The following is a 26602-nucleotide window of genomic DNA, read 5'->3' as shown; positions in this document are numbered from 1 at the left end:
AATTCGAAGTATATGGACTACTCATTGGATCAAGAGGAACAATTCCTCAACAAGTTGAGAAATTTTGGAAGAAATTCAATTTGGAAAATCAAGTGCTATATTTAATATCTTTAACAGCCATAAAATTTTCTATTAATATTATAAGAAACCACCTATATAACAATTATCATAATTAGGTTTAAACAAACTTGCAAAATTTAATGTAATATTATTCTTTGTTCTACAGCAGACTACAATGTGTAGTAAGATTTCAATTTTTAAAATAAATTTGAATTTATATATATATATTTATTTGTAAACATTGTAGTTCAAAAAGTCTGACATTGGCCCACTTAAAACCCTCTGGGGCGGAGACCTTTTGACGGATCTGCACCAAACTTCACACAAACCATCCTTGAAAGATGCTTAATAATGCCTGAAAATTTCATTACAATCTGGCAAGCGGTTTCGGAGTCCAGGGGTAAAAGCTGGGGCAGCTGCTACAATTTAATTTATAAGAAGCTTTTATATTGGTCAATTTGCCAGATCTTTTAACACCAGATTTAAAGAACACTTACCAGGTAAACATAATACAAAATTAACATTTTCCTACGCTAACCATTTAATTGATAATAACCACAGTTACTCCGCCATTCACGACAATCTCGAAATTCTCCATAAGTGCAATAAAGGCCGATTCATGGACACAATGGAAGAATTTGAAATACTGTACCGGTATATAAGGCCGTCAAAAAAGAACCCCAGAACGTACTAAATGAACATTAAAGTTGGCAGAACGGTCGGCTCCACTATCATAACAAAAGATAAGGGAGGGGGTGGACAAAGGACTACAAACTTGATAATGCTAGTCTAGACCATCTTCTCGCGTGCGTCGCGCATCAATGGTACCCATGAAAAATGTTTGTGACTCTTACGTGTTATTTGTTTTTATATTTGTGTTTGTGTCCGTGCCTGTGTTCTCGTATTTTAAATGTGACGAATTTGTACAAATGACAACTTTTGACTTCCTTTGACACCTGAAGAAAGCCCCCTGAGGGCTGAAACTGCAGTAGTGTAATACTACTCCAAGGATCACCTGACAGTTAAGGTATATTTAAACCATTTATTAATTAACTAAAGTGATTCGGAGGCTAACGAAAATAATATGGGATTAAGAAATGAAACCATTCTGAACTAACCTATAACTAACCAAACTGTTACATTTAAAAATTCATTTTTATAACAGAAATAAATGTGGGGAATATCAATACGAATTTTTTAAATGATTAGTTAGTGATTATTAGTTCAAGAATCAAGAAGTTTATTCACCATTAAGTAATACATGATTACAATAGGCTTCATCAGTTATTCATTGAAAGACAGTACCAAGATAATAATAATAACAATAAAATCAAATTAGTTAGGTTGATAACTCGAGCAAAAATGATCCGATTTTGATGAAATTTGGTACACATGTGTAAACCTACATTTATTTGGACGAGTTCGCGAATCAACATAATTGTACTATAGGAAAGGTTTATGAATAATGGGTGGTTTTATGGGGTAAAAATTGATTTTTCCCATTTTTAACCCTAAAAACACAAAATTTCATTTCTTTCCAAACCATTTTGTAGAGCTTAACCCTTTTGCCGCCACAATTTTTAAGTGACTTCATGCTAAAACCGCCAAGGCCATTTTTTTGGTCAAGCGCAATGTTTCGATTAACAAGCTCTATCTCTTGTTTCTTTAGGCATAGAACAATAATTCTTTTTTTGTTAGATTAGTTATAAATTTGTCTTTAAATTAATATACAATTTATTGGGTTAGATTTGGTTTTTTATTTCTGTACATATTAACAACATGTTTCGCAATACGAAAGAAATACATACAAATTAAACTCATAAGCCAGCAACAACACTAGAAAAAATATTCGTGGCGGTTTTCGCAATAGCGCCACTGTCCGATATATCGGACCGTGGCGGCAAAAGGGTTAAAAATAAATAATTTTGTATATTGAAGCGTTGTTGTATGTCCAACGGTTACGGTGATAAAATAAAAAATATTTCAATTTAAAATTCACATGTTATTCTTATGGAGAATAAATAAACTGTTGTGGGTAGTTTGTTTGTTTATGGATGTTATTTTAATCAAATTTGGCAATTTTGTTTATCTCATACTAAGTTATATCAACATTTCAATTAAAAAAAAAAACACCTCAATACCTTTGCTGCGGCAGGGGTATTATTGTTTTATGTTTATATCCGTAATACCATAAGTTAATATAACATGTTTCATGTTAATACGAACAGTTTATTTATTGTAGTTGTCAGCTGATGTTTCAATTCATTAATATCGATATAGGCTTTCGGATAAAAAAATAAAATTTTAATTTATAAAAAATCATTGATAATAATGAATGTTCTCCTTAATAGGAAAGTACAATAGGAAAAGGAAATAAAGTACCCTTAAATTAGATAAAGGGGTGATTAGGAAAAAAACAAGATTAGTCACATATATGTTTTAATTTTTTTTACGTTTAAAATTATATTAAATTGTTTAAATAAAATATTGTGTGAATGACTGTTGATTTAAACTTTTGGTAACACAGGCTCAGGTAGGCTAAATAATATAAATTAAATCTATAGACTTAGGTACTTAATTTAATTGTGAACACTATATTTTATATTCTTATTTTAATTCAATTGAGTAAGCTGTGAGTTAATACATTATTATGTGAATGTTTTTATTCCTATATACAAATTGTTCATTTTAATTTCGTGGGAACAAATTCCTACACTTAAAAAGGTTCATTTGAATATAACAGGCAGGAAAAGGTCCTTCATATGTGTGAGATGTAGTTGAACGCTACACCCGCTAGGTGGCAGCAGTGGTAGTATTTACAACAAAATGAGGTCTACATTGTCGGTTCAATGTAGCCTGTGTTTATAAACGGTTGTATTGTGAACGAGTTTTCAAGAAATACTAAACACTTATAGTTTTGTGCGGACAATTATTAGGTAATACAAGCTATAATCTATTCAGTGTTTCGGCTCATTCACAGTTTGGAAAGGATATCGCAATGAAATACGCATTGAAAACCTTGTTATAATCAGATCAGCAGGTTCTACGGCAGCTGATGGCCGTCTGCACGTCGACTCCAAGTTCAACCATCAGGTAAATAATCAAGTGTAAATTTCAATTCCAGTTTGGTTTTACTGGTATCATAAGATTCACAAAGCTCTCTTCATATTTATTTTTACTAGTTAAAGTGTGAGATTTACGTGAGAGATTTTTTAACGACTTAAAGAACTAACCTTAAAACGGGCACATCCCTAACCAATAAGTGAAGGTTAGGGTAGGTGAGAATGTTATAAAAATTTGTTTTGCGCTAGAATCAGTGAGTACACAATACAATTTTGTTCAGTAGGCTTCTTAATGTTGCTCAGATTCATATAAAGGTAAAAACATTCACGATTAAATTGTTATCAACATAAACTTCTTTGGTTGAAATTGAATGTCATGCAACTGAAGTTCTAAATAATGTCTCCTACCAATCATAAGTTAGTTAGTTACTTCTAATATAAAATAATTTAGCAGGTATTTTATTTTTCCTCTATGGCTTCACCTTTTACCATAATTTATTAGGGTTACGTGTTTGAAGCAGAAATTAAGTTCTGTTGATAATACTATTAAATTTGAAAATTAACCTTGTCACCTGTCAATCAGTCCATACTTTTTTTGTGATAAGTTAGTCTATTTTTTTGTGGACAAACATTCAACATCAAATTGTTTCTTCTTGTAATATCTTGTAATCTGGCGGGTTTGCTATGATAGGCTTGGTCAACTTAATTTGATTTCTTAACATAGGCTAAGATGTGTTAACTTAACTTACCAAACTTTTTACCTAAGTTAAATTTTTATGTTTTTGTCTGGGTAGCCTACAAGAATGATTCAAATAATATTCAACAGGGTAGTTAAGCTATTTATCATAGAGTCAAAATGGAAACCTAAGTTATTAGGTACTTATTTTACCCCCAAAAACACAAAATCTACCAATAAAATTGGTGTGAGTTAGGCCCTAACTTTTAATTTAACTGAGATAAACTCACCTTATTTTTTGAAAACTTGTTAAAAAATTCTTCTGGTAAAATAATTGTACAACGTCTGCAGTAATCCGTAGAGAGATTGAGATTTATCCGTAAAGTCTAAGGGTTTGCATAAAACACACACCAGGCGACAAATGTCTGTCACAAATCTTTTAGCAGTTAGGCTATAACGAAACTAGCCTAAGTTACTAGGTACCCAGGCCTGCTTGGTATTAAGCTTGAGAATAAATCTTTAGATTCAAAACCGTATTTGTCTGACATTTTATAGCCGCACAACAGAGGTCGGTAGCCTATTTAGGCCTTAATTTTTAAATTTGTAATAAAATAAGTGAATATCTTCAGATTAAATTCTTAATTTAATTTCTTAGACAATAAGTTAATCTCGTAAACATAACAAGCCCGATTCCAGAACTTGCACCACTTGTGTAAAATCAAACATTTTAAAAATTTAAGCTTGTTTAAGTTAACTTAGTGTATTTTCCGTTTGCACCTTTTTACTCACATGCACAGTGATGGTCATAGGCTACCTATTCATTTAAACTATTTAACAGCATGCCACTCAGCCAAACCACTTGTACCTACTATACAATGACACATTCCTCGTTTAGCTTTCGCTAACTGGTGTCAGATGGTTGTTTTGATTAAGCAAAGTCTTCATAAATGGGGTCTGGATTTTACTGTATGAAATTGGTAGCCTACCTGTGGTTTAGGTTACGTAAAGTAATACTGTTCTTAGAATTAACTTAGACCTCGGTTACTAGGTTGAGGAAGTAAGTTATTAGGCCTAGCCTACATCACTATTTTAACCATTTTGTACCCTACCAGACAGTTTGTTTTATATGGGGGGGGGGGGGGTCCTCCAGGGCTAAAAATGTTTTAATAGGCTATTAAATTCCCAAAAAAAAATCTAGTAGGTATGATACCCCCCCCCCCACCCCCGAAATCCCGAAATTTAGTGTAGGCCTAGTAAAAATTAACACTAGGTTTAAAAAGTGCAAGTTAAATTATAAAATAGAAACCACAACAGAGGATTGTATGTTATGTTTTGGAGTAGCTATTCATATTTCATATCATAATTCTATTAATAAATCTGATCTATTAAAGAGGTGATAAAACTTCGAAGGTTGGACAAAATACTTTAACTCAAACACAACAGATTTATCATCCTGTATTATTTTACATATGTAACTATATCAATATTTTAGAAATAAGCATGGGAATCGGTGTTCGTAAGTGTGCTTAAAAAATCTGCTATCCACAGTCAGAGCCTGACCCAGTGGCGGTTCCAAGGGAGGCTACAGGGGCTAAAGAAAGTACCAAACCGTTTTTAGGATGACAGACGTTGCCTACAGTATGGTTAGAAATTTATAAATGCAATCGTCATAGTTTAAATTTTTAATGTCTACTTGCCTATGACAAACAACAGGTTAAATGGGATTTTTTTTGGTTGATTGAAGACAGTTTTAGGTGTTTTGCTTTAGAAAGTCACTAAAGTACTTTAAAGTATAAAAAATTTCCCAGACCCCCTTTTACATCCAAGGTCCTAGAACCGCCACTGACCTGACCCCCTCCCCCCCGAATGTTTGTCCTGGCTATGGCCTTGGACTTAAGAAGTTTCATTTTGTGTTTCCAATAAGAGTAGACCTTGGTACGGTGTTTACAATTAGGCCTAAATAAGCTTTGCCTACTCATTTGACTGATTGTTGTGCAGTACTTGCCTATATACCAATCAGAGGGCTGCCTAATGTGGGGGGTTTGGTCGTGGTTGTTTGTGTAGTTCAAATAAAACTTACGACCAAATAAGTAAGTAAGAAAATAAAAATAAATAAGAAATTTCATCTGCAACAATATAGGCTGGCTTGACCCTGTCCAAAGATACCTTAGTTTCTTTGCCTCTTATAATGATTATGATTGTCTTTTCACTACGGCATATGTAGGGACTAGAATATGGGGCCTGTAAAGATTTTCTTAAGCTGTCTTGTTGAAGGAAGACAAAATCACAAGTGCTTAGGTTCTTGAAAACAAACAATCCTGGTTTGTTGTGGCCTGATGCGGGTGTAGGTCCCAGGAGATTAATATTAAGGAACGCGGCAGCGTTCCGCCCCGCCAAGTCCCCCAGCGGTACACAGCTGCTGCAGTGTATATATACATGACGTGACAAAGTGGCTTTTTTACTCGTCTATAGCTCTGAAGAAACAAAAGCTATTAAAATAATTGTTCATCTACTGGATAGGGGCAATCATTCTCAACAAAATTAAAAAAAAGAATTTAAAAAACGGTTGTGTTTGAGCCAAGAAAAACTAGTTTGAAAATTCACAAATTTTCCGTGTTCTCCTTCTTCTCCTTAAATGTTGACGGACCTACAGCCCAAACCACTGGCTCAATTTTAACGTTTTTTATGTTGTTTGAAAGCCCTTAGCGTGTAGATGTGCCTTTTGAGGGTCTCAAGTCGGTGCGTTGACCCATAAACCCTTGGCAAGCCCTCAAAGTACGAGTTTGGCCCATTTAAATAACATGGGATTAAAATCAAAACAAAAGAAGGACCAGCTGCGATTAAATCTTAATTAATTAAATGTTAGAGAAATTCATAGGAACAGCTGAAAAATTATTTTAATACTTTTATAAAGTATTTTTTTCAGGTATACTGAATGATTTGAACTACTTACTATATAAAATTACTTAGAGCAGTGATATTCCCCGATACTTTCCATTGAAAAATGCAGTGTACCGATGGTACACTGGTACAGCAGCTCGTCATTTTTAACAGTTTAATACTACTTATCAAAACATATGAAACCTAGGAACTTGAAACTTAGTACTAGTACGCTAGTACTAAGGTTTGTTCTATGTTTTGATACACTAAAACAAATAAAACGATCGGGAAAATCACTCTACATATGTTAAACAAGCAATTAAAAAGTGATATGTAAATTTAGGATAAATGAGTTATTCAATATTTGTTTTGCCTTATGCTATTTCTAACAAACCTAATTAGTTTGATTACATTTTTACATCTCTAATAAGGGCTCAATTTACATTAGTCTTTAGATATACGGGTTTAATTATTAGAACACTTATGTAACATCAACACATTTTATGTTGTTCAAGATGAGCATTGATGAAATTTGAAACTGAGTTTAAGCCCAGTGGGTTTGTTAAATAGTAATTTTGGTACGTGTGTCAAAAAGTTTTTAATCTGTTTAAAGCAGATAAGACCAAAAATGTAGAATTTAGTTCTACATTAACAATATTATTGAAATTAAATGAGATGTAGTTGTGCCGTGGTCTATATATCAGAGAAAAGAGGATTTTTATTTTAACTGTTAATTTTCTACAAAAATAAATAAAATCTAACAAAAAACCACTAAGTGGTAACACTTTCCCCGCCAAGTCAGCAATCCAAAAAAGTTAACAAATCATTACTTTTTCCGCCAAGAAAAACAATGTAATGTATGTAAGTTTGGCAACTTGGCGGCAGACTTTTGCTCGATCCCTTTAAAAAATACCATAAAACTAGTTTCATTGAGCAAGTATCCCTCCCATTGGTACATTGCTAGGTGAGAGCTTATTTTACAAAATTTGACCTTATTTGTGCCACATTTCATAAATTATACTTAGTTGGACTAATTAATTAGAGAAGTTGATTTGTGAAATTATCCACGAACGTAACTTAAATGAAAAAAACCAAGCAAAAGTCTGCCGCCAAGTTGCCAAACTTACATACATTACATTGTTTTTCTTGGCGGAAAAAGTAATGATTTGTTAACTTTTTTGGATTGCTGACTTGGCGGGGAAAGTGTTACCACTTAGTGGTTTTTTGTTAGATTCTTACTTAGCACAGATACCAATCCTTGCGGTTCGTTGTACACCAGTTTAGCTAATGAAGCAGAGATGTCGTCCTTGAAAGCAGATCTTATTCTGAGAAGGACTAAGGGCAGTACTTCAGTACAGTCTGATTTGTTGTGAGCCATTATAGCAGCTTTCAACTGGTGGTGGAGTCTTTCAATCATGCCCTTGGCTTGTGGATGTTAATTGGTAGTGAACTGGAGCTTTATTCCCAACTGTCGCGCTAGGTCTTTAAACAAATTCGATGTGAACTGGGATCCGTCAACTTTTATGGGCATCCAATCTCTTCCCAAAATATTTTGTTTGACACCTGAATCGACAAAAACTCTGGGTTTAGTTTTCACTTAACTTGCAAAAGCAACTTCTACATCCACTTCATCAAGAAGGTTAACCAACACAAAGAACCGTAAATTACCTGTAAATCAAATTGTGCCTACTTAACAAAAGATCGGGTTTTCCTATCTGTTTTTAAGTATAATCTAAGATGATTGAAGCGCAGCTACCTGTATCAAACTGCATCCTTGCGATCTGGTTATTGAGTAAGATATCAAGAATAAGTATTGGGTAAAAATTTGCTTGCATTCCGATGGAAAAAACGTCCTGTATTCCTCCCAAAGAGTTTGTGCCACTAGCTGCTGCATTATCGACAACGTTACTACCGTATTCCTTTGACTTATTATTGATGGTCACACCATTCTCAACACTGTTACTATTAAGGTGGTTTTTTAAATCCCGTTTTACATATTCTCGTTATGTGATTCTTACTCCCACATTTGTAAAAAATTGAATTTTTAATGTTGCAATTCCTATTAAGATTGGTTTACCACCGCATATAAAGCATGGTCCTAGAGATATAACATAACAATTTTCCTTCTGAGGAAAACTGTTTAATGAAGCATCTTTTTCATATTTTGAAACCTTAATACAAATGAATAATAGCCGAAACAATGCTGCACTAGCTACGTCACCAGGACAAAGGTCAGATCACGACCAACTACCATCTTCAGTCGAGTCTCGACACACGTCTGGCGCGCCTCCATATCCTGCCTGTGCACGCGTAGCAAAAGTAAAAAAAAATGCTAATTAACGGTCGACCGGTTTTTATATGTGTTTTGTGTTGTGAACATCTTACGCACCTCTTCAGGAAAGTTTAGTGTAAACAGTTCTTATACGGATCCAACGATGGCGCTCGCGCCGAAATGTACATAATCCACTAGGACAATACTTGGACCACAAGGCGACAAGCAGGTATTTTAACCTTTTATTTATAAGCGTCTTTTACTGAAAAAAGAGAATTAGCCAGTTTAATGACTTCTGAGAACATTTCATAATCCTTCTCCATGATTTTGGATCTAATATTGGTATCACATATTCCCATTACAAAAGCAGTATCAAGTGCTTGTTGGAAATATTTAATGGGGAATTGACAATCATTTACTTTATGCCTCAAAACATTGCCAAACTCCGTCAGACTCTCGCAGCCACGATGTAGTGAAATAAACTTGACTCTTCCCGCAATAGCAATTTTTTTAGTTTTAAAGTTGTCCAACAACAGTGTAAACAGTTCATACTTCATAGGCTACTTAAAGTAATTTAAATCGTTAGGTCTACAAAAGTTAACAAGTGTGCTTAACACATTTATGAATGGTAAGCGTTAGGTTTTGTCATCGTTACACTAAAGTTTAAGACCTGTAGTAAACATAATGTGCCACACATTAATCTCTACTGTTTCTGGGTCGAGCTAGTCACATTTACAATTACAAATATTTTTTTCATTATATACTTGATCGGCACCCGGATTGACTTGATGTCGTCTCGGTATTGTGTGGGTTCAAATACCTCGTCGCCAATAACAAGTATTCACTTATGCAAATAAAAAGTACAAAATTTAGTTATACGAAACTTGGTTTTAATCATGTAAAAACTAACTGACAACAAAACGTAAACAATCTTGTTATTTATTAACATATGACAATAAATGCTGTGAATCTGATACAGACAAAAAGCACGATCACTTCAGTCTATTTCAGGATTTTGCCTCGTTTGGTGTTTGTGGACAGTATTTCTGGTTGGAAACTTGTGAATTATGCTTTTAATTTATGATGCACACAACAGAATGAAGTGGCTATACACCATTACAATTTTTGATTAAATGAAAAGAGGCTGGCAGTGGTCCAATCTTTTGCTAAAAGCTCCTGACAGCCTTCTTGTGTTGAAAAAGATCTTCATTACTAGTAGGCACACTAGTACTAGTAGGTCAGCACGCTGTGACAGAGAGCGTGGTAGACCACCAGTAGATATTGTGGGGTTACTAACTTTGACAGTTTGCGTAACAGACACACCACGCTTGGTAGCCTTCTACAAAAAATCTCTATATGTTCAGCCCACGTGAGTTTGGGGTTGATGGTGCAACCGAGGATAGGTGGACTTTGGTTTCAGTTTGAGGATATCGAGTTTGGGTGGACACGATCTTTTGTGTCTTCTCCTTGTGCAGCATAAATCTGTTGGCAGAGAACCATGCCTCGGCTTCCTCGTAAAGTGTTTCTGCTGTGTCTAGCGCACGAGTAGGAGTAGAGCCTGTTGAAAAGATGGTGGTATTGTCTGAAAATCTAAGTGCAGAACCATTAAGTTTAAGGTCATTGATAGATACGAGAAACGGTACTGATCCCAAGACCGATTCTTGATGAACGCCATGTTGGATTGTCAAAGGTCTTGACTGCTCATCGCTAAAATTTCAAACTATGTTTTAGCATAAGTTTCTAAAATTAATAGCAGCTTAAAAACTTTTAACAAATAATATTTTGAAAAAAGACCGTAACAATAAACCTACGAGTAAGCCATTAACTTCCAGAAAGATTGTGTTTTTTCTTACAATTAATTTTTTTTTTTTTTTTTGGCATACAGTACTGTAGTATTTGAAATGCCCAACCTGACAGAAGCTGAAGAAAGCAAACATCTAGGTGTTGAAAATTGATGCTTTTGTGAAAGGCAACTCAATGTCAGAAGTGCAAATTTCAGTTAACAAAACTTTGGAAAGTCTCCGTGAATGGTTTACAGCTAATGGCCTGGCACTAAACAGTGATAAAACAAACGTCTTATTTTTTCAAAAGTCAAACATGACAGATATTTCACAACAAAAATTTCTCGGAGTGATCATTGACCAAAAACTAAATTGGAAGGAACATATTGATTATTTGTTAAAAAAATTAAGATCATTCTTTTTTGCTTTTTCAGTTCTTTCTCAGTGTGCATCAAAAAATGTTATCAGAATAGTTTATTTTTCCCATGTAGAATCGATTTTGAGGTATGGCATTACCTTATGGGGAAATTAAAAAAATAGTAAAAAGATATTTTCAATGCAAAAAAGATTCATTAGAAATATGGCGAACGCTAAATTTAGGGCTTCCTGTAAAAAACATTTCAAAAATCAGTCCATATTAACTTTCCCCAGCCTGTTCATTTATGAAAGCTATGTCCATGAAAATAAAAAAAAATTTGAAAAGTTCTTAATAAAAAATAAATACAACACTAGAAACAAGAACCTTTACAGTTACCCAATCCATCGGACAACAAAATTTGAAAAATGTCCTTTTTATACAGGCCTGAAGCTGTACAACCATTTGCTGAATAAATTTAAACAATTGGCAGTAAATGTTTTTAAAGTTAAAATTAAAGAAATTCTACTGGATAAGGTTTATTATTCCATCTCAGACTTTTTAGCAGACACCTCCTTGGGTTAGTCATTGTACATTTTTATTGTTTTATTGTAATCTTCTATGTTTTATATAAAATGTTTTTTCCATTGTATTTTATTATTAAGATTTATGTAATTGACAAGACACCAGTTACTGCTATAAGCACCCAATGTAACGTTATTTGTGTCAATAAATTGATTTGATTTGATGAAAATTTATCCTGGGATCGTCATGTAGCTTGTCTTTGTCAAAAACTCGGGCCAGCTCGCTTCGCCATAAAACAAATGAAAGAGACTAGCACCCCTGAGGCAACGAGGACTACTTACTTACTTTCCGTGTCCGGAAATCAGACTTCGCTTTTCCAAAAATTAGCTACCGATATGGCTTTGTCATTCGCATGTAAAAGATCACCTAATGTGCAAGACTGGTCTAGGCGTGGGCAGATCAGCAGATGGCCAGGATCCTGAACAGCACCACACGCGCACAAGATGTTTTCTTCGTCTGGTAAGAGACCCCATTTCTGCATGTTTGTCTTGCATTTTGGTACCTTGACCCTAATTCGATTTAGGGTCTTCCACACCGTGTAATGAAGGCCTCCACCAGGAGCCAGTTCCTCCCTGGCTGGTACGGGAGGGTTAGTCAACGTGGCCTCCCACCTTGCCACCCGATTGCTTGGGAGTGATCCATCCAGGACTCGTGTCCGTGATAAAAAGCTCTTTCTGGACCGAAGCCGTCGCTCTGCAGGTTGGTGGCTGTGTAATGGGTGACGAGGGTCTGTCTCTTGCTTAGTCCTTTCTGCGTCGGCAGCAACATCACGTCGGATTGATGGAGGGGCGATCCCTATGATGTGTACTGGGGTTGGTTTCAAACACTCAGTTACAATCCGAGCCAGGTTATTGACTGCAATGTCAACCTTTTTTGCATGTGAAGATGCATTCCATACTGGTGCAGCGTACTCCGCAGCCGACTGAGCGCTAAAGCTGAGGTTCTGAGGACATTAGGGTTAGCACCCCAGGATCTGCTAGTGAGCTTCCTGATGATATTATACCTCGCTGAGACTTTACCTCTTGTCGCAATACAATGCGCCTTAAATGTCAGTGTGCGGTCCAGTATGACACCAAGATATTTGGGTGTAGGACAATGCTGAAGACGGTCTCCCCGCCACCTCACATTCAACTTACGGCCTGCTTCTCTATTGTTTAGGTGAAAGGCACAAACTTGGGTCTTAGCAGGGTTCGGCTTGAGGTGATTTGCGTCATAGTACTGGGAAAGTTCATTTAGAGTCATAGTCAGCTTCTGTTCCACCTCTTCAAAACTCCTACCTTGTGTCGCCACCGCTGTATCATCGGCATATATATACTGACGTGTAGCGTTTGGCAACGGTTGGTCGTTAGTGTAAATGTTATAAAGAGGTCCATCTACTTGTGTGCTTTGAAGGGACACGAAAAACCGCCTGTTATTAAGAAAAGTGCCTATCATTGAAGTCAGCTGATAGTCTTTGGTAATACTGTACACTTTTCCCAAGAGTCTTCGATGGTTTACGGTATCGTAGGCAGCTGTTAAATCTACAAAAGCGACACCCGTGATCTGTTTTCTCTCAAACCCATCCTCAATGTGCTGGGTCAGGTTTAAAACTTGGCCACAACAAGACTTGCCTGATCGAAAACCTGCCTGTTGTGGAATGATCTTTTGTTCCAGAAAATCGCCGATTCTATTGAGTATCAGACTTTCTAATATTTTATATGTGTGGCATAAGAGAGAAACAGGTCGAACGTTCTTAGGATCGTTTGGATCTTTCCCAGGTTTGAGCAGTGCAGCCACACGAGCTTTCCTCCATGCCTTTGGTATATGCATTTGGAATTTATATTATATTTGGTTGCAACGAGGACTGCATACCATACATTGTTTGAAAGCCATGTACGCTATGGTATTACTGTCTGAGGTGGATCCAATATGGACAATCTTAACCGGGTCCTGGTTATGCAGAAAAGGGCTATCAGAATAATAGCAGGCATAAGTAAAGAACAAAGCTGTAGAGATGCCTTCAAAAACCTGAATATCCTGACGGTAACTTCCATCTACATCCTAGATACTGTTTATTACTGTGTAACCAAAGACACGCCTAAACAAAGAGATATACATGAATACAACACTAGATATGCAGAAAACTATGTGCTGCCTGGCCACAGAACAGCAATGTGTGGAAAGAAACCACTGTATGCAGGAGTGAAGATGCTAAACAAGCTACCAGACCACTTGAAAATTGGAGGCCCTGTGCTGATGAAGAGGAAGCTACGGAGATGGCTGCTAGTTCTTTGCATGGCAAGACCACACACAACACTGAAAAAGTTTTTTTTATTATTTCACTTTGTATCTATTATACCAATGTTATTTATTTAAATTTGACGGTGTAGCATTTCTTGATGAAATTGTAATAAAGGAATTGTCTATTGTCTATTACACTTCAATATTAGTTTGCAGCTTCTTAAAAACCTGTACTTTTTAGCATTTTTAAATTATAAAAGTTTGTTTGAGTTAAGCCTCCGAATCACTGATCAATACGTGTACTGGTGAAATTACCTGCTGTCAAGTGATCCTTTTGACCTTGAAAGGCGACCGGTTTCGACCCTCGCGGGGTCATCTTCAGGCGGACGTCGTCATCATCTTTTCGTTCTTGCGAACACGTCGTTTTTTAAAAAACATTGAGGTTTACAGTTTTTAACATTTAAAACACTTAACACAAAACATGAAAATTTTTTTTTCGTGTTTTGTGTTAAGTGTTTTAAATGTTAAAAACTGTAAACCTCAATGTTTTTTAAAAAACGACGTGTTCGCAAGAACGAAAAGATGATGACGACGTCCGCCTGAAGATGACCCCGCGAGGGTCGAAACCGGTCGCCTTTCAAGGTCAAAAGGATCACTTGACAGCAGGTAATTTCACCAGTACACGTATAAAAGTTTTTCTAGTTAACAGATTTTTTTTGGTTAGGTACATTTTATTTACAAAAAAGCCTCATACTTGCGCCCTTTAGGGTGTCCAGCATGTAGTTCCATATAAGGCAGGCACTTGAATGGTTTACTACATTATAAACAAAAAATACTGACTGTACTGTATGCCTATATATATTGTAGAAAAATAGAATTGTGTGAAAAAAGGGTTAAGAAAGGTTTCTAACAACACGCAAAATCAAACCACTTTTTTGTTGCTGCGGTAAATGTGTTTGTGCACACCAGTACTTAGCCTGTAGTGTGGTACCCCAACAAGCTAAAAACCCATAGACGACTCACAAAAAAACTCATTTACTCTTCAGACTCCATCCTGGAAACACCCGAAAATGAAAGTCTAGCCGTTCATTAATTACTTGACTAGACTGCAATCCAATCTAGGTTCTTTTTAGCTTGGATGATATTCCGAACGAAATGCGACCAGCAGTTCCAGTTGTCCTCACCCTTCATCATGCTCTCACAAATGGATTCAATCGACAGCACCTCAAGATGTTGAGTAGCCTCCAGGCAGATGAGCGGATCTCAATGTAAACAGCAGAAGAATATGTATTCAGCACTGTCGAGAACGCCTGGGCAGTAAATGCATTCGGGTGAACTGAACTTTCCTGACAAGTACTGGTACAACTGAAAATATCCAAGTCTTGTCAAGACCTGCATATGGTCTGGCAGTCCATCGTTTTTAAGTCCCCTGTTTCCAGCTCTCCTGCCATATCTGAAAGGTGCAGGTGCACTCTTTCGTACTTGCACCATTCCTACCATATATCTTGTCTCTGGTAGACTATACCTTCCTCTTCGCTGCCAAGAGTTTGGCGAGATGACTCCAGCGATCACCAAGACAGTAGGTATGCGGCAGCAACCCTGAGTGCTGCCTGATGATGCATTCGTGTGAACCTCATAAGATACACTTCTTTGTTGAGCGTGTCTGCCCAAAACTCAGCGCTGTAACCTCAGTGCATGGATTTGACTACAGACATTAAGAGTATTCTCTGGCTGGACCTTTGACATTGGCCATAAGCCTACTTAGAGCATCGGCACTCCTAGCAGTCCTCCATATAGCAGATCTGGTCTTTCCTGCTCAACCTTTTGTCCACCATGGAGTGGAAGGTACCTTAGCAGTTTGTGTGGTTTGGACAACTATGTTCACCACTTGTAGCGAAACAATTGTGTCAATCAATTTCTTTGCAAGAATTACAATCTTTGTCTTGTTCAAAGCAAGCGACTCACCATGATCAGTCTTTCAGGCATTTTTACGACAGTTTCAGTTTGGCCAGCACAATATTGTGTGCAGCTAGGGGGCTACGATGTTGTCGGCTACCAACTAAAACGGCTCGGATCTGAGAAGGCTGTCATCAGCAGCGTTCCACCAATTTGGGCCAAGTATCGAATCCTATGCATCCTTGGAAGTGACATCCATCGTCCACAGTCCATCTTTGATTTTGTAGACAAGACTTTGGCAGCGCAGATAGTACTCATTATCATTATTATTACTCAATAAGCGTCAACAGATACACTGGATTTGTGGAAGTATAGCTTCTGTGTATTCTTTAATCAGTTTAATCAATGGGCTTTCCCAGAATGATCTTTTTCTTTGTACTGTATTCAGGTCGTATATTGGCTTGTGTTTGTAAGCATAATGTTTCTTCGTTTACATTTACGTTGATATTGCCTAACTATATTGGCAACCCATAAGCCTAATGTTTAGAAATATTAATGTTTAAATTTAAAATTGTATAGACATTATGAAATTGAAATTTATTTCATCACAAACCTTTTGACAAAGTGTTTGTCAAAATAACCTTAAGTTTGGCTAAAATATGTTCAGTCATTATCCCGTGATCAGGTTTGAAAGTTTTTGTTTGGCCCAATGTCTATGAGCTCTATTCAAAAATTAAAAATATTAACTCAAAAATACTTACTGTCTCTTTTTAACGTCCAAAGAAACAAAAATAAAATAAGAAAATATGGTGTGTTAACTATTTAATTTAACATGCGCAGAGTATCTTCCCCTGCTAAACTTAAGAAACTATTCCTTACTCGCCTATATTTTTTGAGCCTGCCTACATTGCAGTGATAGGCCCATGAAATCACTCATTAGATTTTGAAATATTAATTAAAATCTTATCCTGTTTATATTCAGCAACTAATCTTGAAAAATGTTCCAATTATGTTCTAAAAACCTTGAACATTTTGCTTTACTTGTACATTTTAGCTATAAATAAGTGTTTTTTGTGGCATAAGACTTTATCTTTGGAGCGGTAGAATTTTGTACAATCTCATTATCATTGTTACAATTTTACAAGTTTACCTGATTCAAAAGAGTGTTTACTAATAAAAGTTGTGTCTTTAATATCTTGAAATTCATGATTCATAATGCCAGTATTATGTAGTTTGTCAAAAAAGTTTCTTTACCTTTTTTACTTCTTGCATGAAACTTAAATGAGCAATTGCATCTGATAGCCTTTAAATTGAAAACTTCAACCTTGTTTACAAGTTACGAGTACATAGTTACAATCAGCTTTCTCATAACACTTATTATTATTACAGTAATATGGCAAAAATCCTGTTTCAATCAAATATATTTTAATTAAACATCCATCAACAAACTGTGTAGAGGTGTCAGGTATCAGTAACAATACAACAACAGATAGAAGCAAACAAATGAGCTCAAGTCATGACTGGGAAAACTGATAAGATGTTACCTTATCAAAGTTTCAGGTTTTTCACCCTTCACATTCAAAATAGAAAAAGACTGATAACATTTAGAAAACGGTGTAATCCTCCACCATTGGTAATTTTTTGGCGATTTCTCAACAAGTGTATGATAAATTTTATTGAAATGATGCAATTGGTTTTTATTGGAATACAATGGGGATTGGTATCGTAGGCTATAAACTTATCAAGTTAAATTTGCTCCTTAAAAATAACTTTGTGATGAACATAATTCTGATAGCTTGATCAAAAAAGGGCTAAATATACAGATAAGATATCATTTATGGTTCTTCATCCCCTAAAGTATATTAAATTTGCTTCCCTCTCCTAATTTTGTAACATTAGAGCATACTTTCCCAATTTTGAGATCTCCAGTGCAAACATATTTTCTCATTGGTCTTTTATCTATAATTGTTTTAATTCTTTCAGTTTACCACTGTCAAAATTGTCAAATCCATACACCATCATTATTATTACTGATTTATTATTGACACCACCATAAGCTTCAAATTAAGTAAAAAACAACAATTGAAAATCGATGCAGAAAAAAAGATACACGAGCCGACGATTCCATACTTTAAAGAAAAATATAACTTAAAAGACATTGAAGTAATTGGTTTATTTATTGAATCAAGAGGGGCCATTACAAGTTTTTTATATACATTTTGGAAAATATTTAAATTGGTCAGAAAAATTCTAAAAAAAAATTCCAATTTGACATTTAACACTTCAATATCAATCCTAAGAAATCATTTATACTCTAGTTGATCAAGTAAGATAAGAATTATTGTGTCATTTTTAGTTGTCATTATTTTCTTTGGTTTAGCCTAATTTTTATTTGTTATCCTTTGTGTTTAGCAGCTTGCTTATGATAGAGCAAGAAGGATGTAATTTATTTAATAAATTATCTCTATATAAAAATCAGTCCAACTATGAAGGATGTTAATATGTGACAAAAGTACGGAAGTTTCCCACTCTGGGAACTAAGGGAATTCGGCATTTCTATAACATTGTTATACAGTTACGAAATGTTAATTAATGATCCTTCACTCAGTAATTACAAGTGTAGGCGGCCAGGTAGTAAGGTGGTAGTCTGCTGTTATATGATGACAGGTGTCATTAACTTCATTCAAGGTCACTGTATTGCTGAGGTCCATACCCCATCTTGTCTTATAATGAACTACACAGCAAATGCCATGTTTATGAATGAACCTTCCCTCAGTATTACAAGGGTAGGTGGCCAGGTAGTAAGGTGGTAGTCTGCTGTTATATGATGACAGGTGTCATTAACTTCATTCAAGGTCACTGTATTGCTGAGGTCGATATCCCATCTTGTCTTGTAATGTTTCACAACAGATGCCATGTTTATGAATCATCGTTCACTCAGTAATTACAAGTGTAGGTGGCCAGGTAGTAAGGTGGTAGTCTGCTGTTATATGATGACAGGTGTCATTAACTTCATTCAAGGTCACTGTATTGCTGAGGTCCATATCCCATCTTGTCTTGTAATGTTACACAACAGATGTCATGTTTATGAATCATCGTTCACTCAGTAATTACAAGTGTAGGTGGCCAGGTAGTAAGGTGGTAGTCTGCTGTTATATGATGACAGGTGTCATTAACTTCATTCAAGGTCAATGTATTGCTGAGGTCCATACCCCATCTTGTCTTGTAATGTTACACAACAGATGCCATGTTTATGAATCATCGTTCACTCAGTAATTACAAGTGTAGGTGGCCAGGTAGTAAGGTGGTAGTCTGCTGTTATATGATGACAGGTGTCATTAACTTCATTCAAGGTCACTGTATTGCTGAGGTCCATATCCCATCTTGTCTTGTAATGTTTCACAACAGATGCCATGTGTATGAATTATCGTTCACTCAGTATTACAAGTGTAGGTGGCCAGGTAGTAAGGTGGTAGTCTGCTGTTATATGATGACAGCTGTCATCAACTTCATTCAAGGTCAATGTATTGCTGAGGTCCATACCCCATCTTGTCTTGTAATGTTACACAACAGATGCCATGTGTATGAATTATCGTTCATTCAGTATTACAAGTGTAAGTGGCCAGGTAGTAAGGTGGTAGTCTGCTGTTATATGATGACAGGTGTCATTAACTTCATTCAAGGTCACTGTATTGCTGAGGTCCATATCCGATCTTGTCTTGTAATGTTTCACAACAGATGCCATGTGTATGAATTATCGTTCACTCAGTATTACAAGTGTAGGTGGCCAGGTAGTAAGGTGGTAGTCTGCTGTTATATGATGACAGGTGTCATTAACTTCATTCAATGTCACTGTATTGCTGAGGTCCATATCCCATCTTGTCTTGTAATATTACACAACAGATGCCATGTTTATGAATCATCGTTCACTCAGTATTACAAGTGTAGGTGGCCAGGTAGTAAGGTGGTAGTCTGCTGTTATATGATGACAGGTGTCATTAACTTCATTCAAGGTCACTGTATTGCTGAGGTCCATACCCCATCTTGTCTTGTAATGTTACACAACAGATGCCATGTGTATGAATTATCGTTCATTCAGTATTACAAGTGTAAGTGGCCAGGTAGTAAGGTGGTAGTCTGCTGATATGATGACAGGTGTCATTAACTTCATTCAAGGTCACTGTATTGCTGAGGTCCATACCCCATCTTGTCTTGTAATGTTACACAACAGATGCCATGTGTATGAATTATCGTTCACTCAGTATTACAAGTGTAGGTGGCCAGGTAGTAAGGTGGTAGTCTGCTGTTATATGATGACAGGTGTCATTAACTTCATTCAAGGTCACTGTATTGCTGAGGTCCATATCCCATCTTGTCTTGTAATGTTTCACAACAGATGCCATGTTTATGAATGATCGTTCACTCAGTAATTACAAGTGTAGGGGGCCAGGTAGTAAGTTAGGCTATAATGAGTAGGCCTGTCTGATATTGTATAATACGCCTTGTTGGTTTTTAATAGACTATATCATTAAGCAATTTACATTTTGATGATTTCCAGAAACGCATAATTTTTATTCCCAAAATACTTCTGATGTAAAATATACGTATTTTGGGTGTTTTGTTATGTAAAAAGTTTTGACAAATTTATCATGATGAATTAATATAGCCTATAGGGCAACCTCACTAATCCGTACCTACGGGATCGGGAGTTTGGGCGGAACAGTGATAAGGTTGGTTTATCCGAGGAGCAGCATGCTAGGACCTTGCCGCAATTGCGGGTGATAATTATGATGTTTCTGTTACTGTATTGCTGGAGATATATAAAAGTGTGCACATAACAACGTTATTCTGTCATTGCAGGATACAATGATAATGTCGCTGCGAGTTTGGCAGATGATCAATAGTTTGCCTTCATCTTGGAAAGGCTAGTTTGAGCTGATACTTGTTTTTTTAACTGTTAAAATAAAAAAGAATTAATAGTTTGCCATCTTAAGCTATATATTATTCTAAATCGTTCTTTACACACTCACGCACACACACACGTTACTTTAATTTCTTCTACTAATATGTGTATGTTTTAATTTCTTTGAGTTTTATCACAAAATTTGAGCTAGATAAAGTTCAATGACTAGCTCTTAATCCTTGTAATAAAATGTTGTTTTGCACAAGGAGAGTTTTGTGTTTTATTGAATTAAATCCCTTTAACAAGTACTGTATACATAAATCAACTTTACTAGTTATTAAAGTCTTCTAAATAAAATATTTATGATATAATATAGGGTCTCGTTACCTTGGCCGGGCAAAAAGCTGTAAAATAAAAAAATAATTATTTTTCTTACACTTTCTACACACAACTTACATAAATACACTTACCAGCAGTTACTGGGCGGTTGCTACGCTAACAACTATTATTTTAAATGATAATTTGTTCTTTACGATAAATAATAAAAATGTATACCAAAAACAAAAATAGAATATTTATTTAACTTAATTGCCAGTGGATAAACAATGTTTTTTTTTCCATTAGGTGTGTAAATATATAAGTTTTTAGGCGTACCTACCACCATGTGAGCACGCAACATACAGCTGTCCATGTGAAAAGCATGCATTTTCTAAATTTAAACCGGCGATAGTCAGGGATTGCCCTTGTGCCTTATAATGGTGATTGCGAAAGCAAGACGCAAAGGAAATTGTAGTCGCTTGAATTCAAAGGGTAATTCAAATAAAAATCATCGGTATTCTTGGGATTAAGACTATTTCTCCTTTAAACTTACCCCTGATGGTTGTTGCTTCGATCAAGTTTGGTGTAATTTTTTTAATCGTCAGTCTGGTTCCATTGCACAACTTGGGTGGATTTTTGTTTTGCATTAATCGCATTAGTATTAATGAAGTTCCTTCTTTTAATACCAGTAAATGTGGTGGGTTAATGGCAAATTGAGAAACATTTGAATACCTGAGACAGCACAATTATTATTCACTTAACCCTAAATTTTTTTTTCCATTTTTCGGCCAGCATAGTTTGCCATTCGAGTAGTCGGGAAAATGGCGCCCGGCGACCTATACTCGCCATTCGACCGCAAAAATAAACTTTTTTGATTTTAGATTTTTTTTTATAGGTCGTCATTTTTGAGCAGTCAGGAAAATGGCGGGCGGCGACCTACACTCGCGATTCGATTGCATAGGGTTAATAATTTGGCAGAGGATACACGTCCGGTAACCAGACGTGGATTAGACGTACGGCAATTACTGTCATAACCTAACCTAACCAACCAAACTTGCTGATAATGAAAAAATCGAATTAGGATAAAATTCTTTCTCTATAAAAAAATTATAAATGCCAAAAATTCTAATAAAAGATGTAAAGTTAAGAATAAATGGTATTCAGTGCAAAATCTTCAACAAAAAGATAAAGTTACCAATGGGATTCGAACCCTGGACCTCTTGCATATCAGCCGAGCACCTTATCCACTACACCACGACCACCGATGGCTGATCATTGTATTGTTGTGGTAAAGGCGTTCCAGGCTCCCGCAACCCCATGACGTCATTGCCGTACGCCTTATCCACGCCCGGTTACTGGACGCGTATCCTCTATGTAATAATTTATGTTAGATTGTGTGGGTATAGAACAAAAGATAAAAATATAAAGGCATTGCTATCCCTTTTATTGTTTACTAGCTGTAACCCGCGGGCTTTGCCCCGTTTAACTTCTTAATTTTCAAGATTATCTCGTTCGCATGGCTCAATCACGTCCTGGTTGAAGTTTGTTCGCTACGCTCACTCACCTTTAGGTTGGAGCTCGTTCCCTACGCTCACTCACCTTTAGGTTGGAGCTCGTTCGCTGCGCTCACTTGCCTTCAGGTTAGCTCGTTCGCTACGCTAACTCGCCTCCAGGTTGAAGTTCGTTCGCTACGCTCACTCACCTTTTGGTTGCAAATTAGCTGTTGTCATAAATGTAAAAGAAATAATAGTGCTGCACCCTGTTGGTAATCCTTGTAACTTTAATGCTATTGAACATCATAGAACAGAACCAACTTGTTTAATTGAAACAGCTGTTAAGATTCAATAATTCCATTTCTCATAAGGTTAACATGGGAAACTCCAGAGCCACTGGGGCGGAGCCCGAAAGGATTTTTGAAATAAGAATATGCCTATATGTTAATCGGGAATGTGAGCTATCATCATGCCAAATTTCAGCCCAATCCGACCAGTATTTTTCGAGTTTACTTTTCCCATTAACATATACACACATACAGCAACCACCTCTTTTTTATAATAGTATAGATAATACTTTGATAATGGTTTTTACTTTTTATCTTTACATACTTATAGTGGAGAATTTAAACATTGTTGAGTGCACAGGTGTGCTGCGATTGGGCTTTAATATATTTGGACTTATACAAAAGTAAAATAGTTTTTTGTGCTGCATTCTATGGAAACAGTGCGGCACTATTTCAAATCATGACTAATACAGAATGTTGTGATTATTCAAACCTACAAAACAGTTGGTGAAAGTAAACATCTGCTTTTAAATTATATTTATTTGTAAACATTGTAGTTACAAAAGTCTGACATTGGACCCCTTAAAACCCTCTGGGGCCCTTTTGACGGATCTGCACCAAACTTCACACAAACCATCCTTAAATAATGCTTAATACTGCCTGAAAGTTTCATTATAATCTTTTGAGCGGTTTCAGAGTCCATAGGGTACATACATACATACATACTTCCTATTTTATAGGTATAGATTACCTGTAAAAAATAAATACAAATAGATTTTAAATCAAGAACAAAAAGTTATTTTTCCTACAGTTACCTAACAATGTACATGTTCTCTCACTGATTTGAGAAAGCAAAGTGGCCAATTCGCTCATCAGTGAGACAATGTTCTCACTCTAACTACTTTGTCTCACTCCAGATTTGCAACGTGAAGGCACGAAATAGTGAGCGCGTAACATGCAGGCAACGTCGTATGCGCGCGAAATACGTTGGCAGCACTGGCTGTAAATCAGCTGGTCAGGTGTTGTACTGTTGTATTTGTCACTTCACATTAAATGTTATATTAAAAGTTCACTTCTGTGTAAAAATAGGTTATGTTTCTTCACCAATTTATTTGTTGTATGGTAACTGTAGGAAAAGTATAATGTGCAACTCGAGTTCAAAGTACAACTGCCTCACTCGAGAAACCATTCCTCACTCGCCTAAGGCTCGTGAGTAAGGATTTCTCTCGAGTGAGTCAATTGCTCACTTTTCTCACTAACAGTTGATTTGGAAAAAAAACTTAATCTATATTTTTTTATTCTTTAGGGATTTATTTTATAGATTTCTTACCAGCGCATGATGATTTTTCCATAAAATTTCAATCCGTGCCTATTTTGAAAAAAAAACATATTTTTTTCTTGTTTTATATTGGTGCAACAGTTGGTTGAATACATCAGATGGGGTTTTATTTTCAAAATTTAAAATTAAACCAATAATGTGTTGCTCATTGTTTATGTTATCAGAGTCATCAGAATTTAGTATGAACATTAATCTCATTGCTCTTTTTTATGTTTTAATACCTATTTTATCTAAATTGATTTAGTAAGTACGCCACTGAGCATGGGTTTAGCCCTTATAAAAATTAATCAGAGTAGTTCCTTCATGTGAAACAAAACTATTTATTGACTTACATTCTTACAACTTTTAATTCTATCTTATTAAATGTCACTGGCACAGAAACTAACCAAAACCAAAGAAACTTACACTTTGTTACATACGTCCAAAATCTAAACATATGTATTTATGACTTTTGAAACTATCCCTAAGTTATTCAATCATTCCACATTCCAAGTTACTAATATAATTATTGTTCATGTAATGTTTACGTAGGCTGTGATCAGTCATCTGTCAATATCACTTTTATATTGTAACAATTTTCACCACTGCTACTCCATTTATTTAATTATCAAATGTCAGGTAAAAACATTTAGCCTAGTTTAATGTTGAATGTAGTTGTTCATTCTTAATCACCTCTGACTTCTCTTTGTCATAAATCTGTTTGGATTGTGTTTTATCATTTAAAGACTAAATAGACCTAGTTGTTAAATTTCCTAGCCTTTGCCTGACACCATTGATTAGATCTTATAATTTTTCTTTCAATGAAGATTTGTTATTGTAAATTTGTTTAAATATAGTAGGTAGATAATATTCATTTTCTAGATTTTTACAAGTGCAACCTAGAGATACAATTACATACCTATTCTCAGTGCTCGATTTGTAAAGAATGAGGTGCTGGAACTGTAACACATTAATCTAGAGGTTAAAATACCTTTAATCCGTCAAAGTGATCAAACGTCACCGATGAGCGGCGACCGGTTTCAGCCCAGCTGTGGGGCCATCTTCAGGCGATGAAGGAACATAAATATCACTCCGAAGAGGTCGTCATACAGTCCATAAATACGTCACGAGAAACAACACATAGATACATTATTTACAAACACACGTGTGGCCACAAATTAACTGCGCGGCGGACGGTACGCGTACATTAAGTTGCTAGTCCAGACTGTCGTCACTGCCGTCTTGTCCATCTGCCATCCCCCTCCCCCTCCTCCAGTTCTTATCAGGTCCTTTGTGTGTTGTTACTATTCTTTCAATGCCGACTGCTGTCTCATATAAAAAATTACTTTCAAAAGAGGCTTTTTCGTTTAAAATGTGTTGGGGATTTTCCTTGCCAGCTTTGTAGATTTCGTACTCTTCTATTACATTTAAATGTCTGCCTTTGGTTTTGTGGATTTGTAGAATTTTTCAATTATTGTCTATTGAAGTGTATGAATGATTGTTTGTAATTAGATGCTCAGCAAATGCGGAATTTTGTTTCTGTGTGGACTTCTTTGGCAGGTGCTCTTTGAAACGTGCTTTGAAAGATCGCGCAGTTTGACCTATATAAAAACTGGGGCAAGTGTCACAATTAATTTTGTAAACACCTGTTAGTTCATTTTTATCAGATGAGGATTTTCTTTTTTCTTTTAGGAGGGATGACAATTTGTTTGAGGTTCTAAAAGATAATTTGACATTGTTTTTCGACAGCTCATTTTTTAGAGTGTTGTTTAGACTAATGCCATATTCTGTTGAAGTAAAAACTATTTTTTCAGAATTTATGGTTGAAGCTTTATTTTTGTTTTTATGTTTATGTATTAGTTTATCGACCATATCACTTCTATAGCCGTTAGAGACTGCGATGAACTTGATGGTATTTATTTCTTCATTGTAGTCGTTATCGTTCATAGGGATAGATAGCAATCGGCTGACGAAACTGTGGTATGCTGCCATTTTATGACTTTGAGGATGATGTGAGTTGATGTGAATTGTCTGGGATGATGTGGTCGGTTTCCTGTATATTTTAAATTGAAATTTATTTGTTGATCTAGATATTGTGAGGTCCAAAAAGTTTAATGACTTGTTGTTTTCTTCTTCCAACGTGAATTTTAGATTGTTATGTAAGCTGTTAAGGAATGAGCCAAGCATTTTTAGTTGTCTTTTTGTCCCATTAAACAGGACAATCGTGTCATCAACATAGCGGTAATAAAACACAATTTTGTTCTTGAGTCTGTTATTATCTGACCATAGATATTTATTCTCAACATGGTTTAAGAAAATCTCAGCAAGGATACTAGATAAGGGCGAACCCATGGCTAGTCCGTCATTTTGTGAAAATATGTCGTCTTCAAATTTAAAATAGTTCTGTTTGAGTACAGTTCTGGTGAGGTTAATTAGTTCGTCAATCATAGCAATGTTGAGAGAAGAGTTATTACATAGGTTTTCTTTCAATATTTT

At 35.7% G+C, this 26602-nt stretch overlaps 1 protein-coding gene across 1 annotated transcript in view; it reads left to right on the top strand.

The window, feature by feature from the left end:
- The first annotated feature begins 2950 nt into the window (after positions 1-2950).
- LOC128987097 (transcription factor SPT20 homolog) overlaps positions 2951-26602 on the top strand; it is a 59399-nt gene continuing 35747 nt past the window's right edge. Inside the window, exon 1 of the mRNA XM_054407795.1 lies at positions 2951-3153. The gene's annotated coding sequence lies outside the window, so the exon portion shown is untranslated. The remainder of the gene's footprint in view (positions 3154-26602) is intronic.

The sequence above is a fragment of the Macrosteles quadrilineatus genome, unplaced genomic scaffold (genome assembly GCF_028750875.1).
Source record: "Macrosteles quadrilineatus isolate MER2022 unplaced genomic scaffold, UCM_ALF_1.0 Scaffold_2__2_contigs__length_208266976, whole genome shotgun sequence".
NCBI lineage: Eukaryota > Metazoa > Arthropoda > Insecta > Hemiptera > Cicadellidae > Macrosteles > Macrosteles quadrilineatus.
The sequence above is the reverse complement of the archived record's forward strand: the minus strand, read 5'-3'. Positions and strand labels throughout refer to the sequence as shown.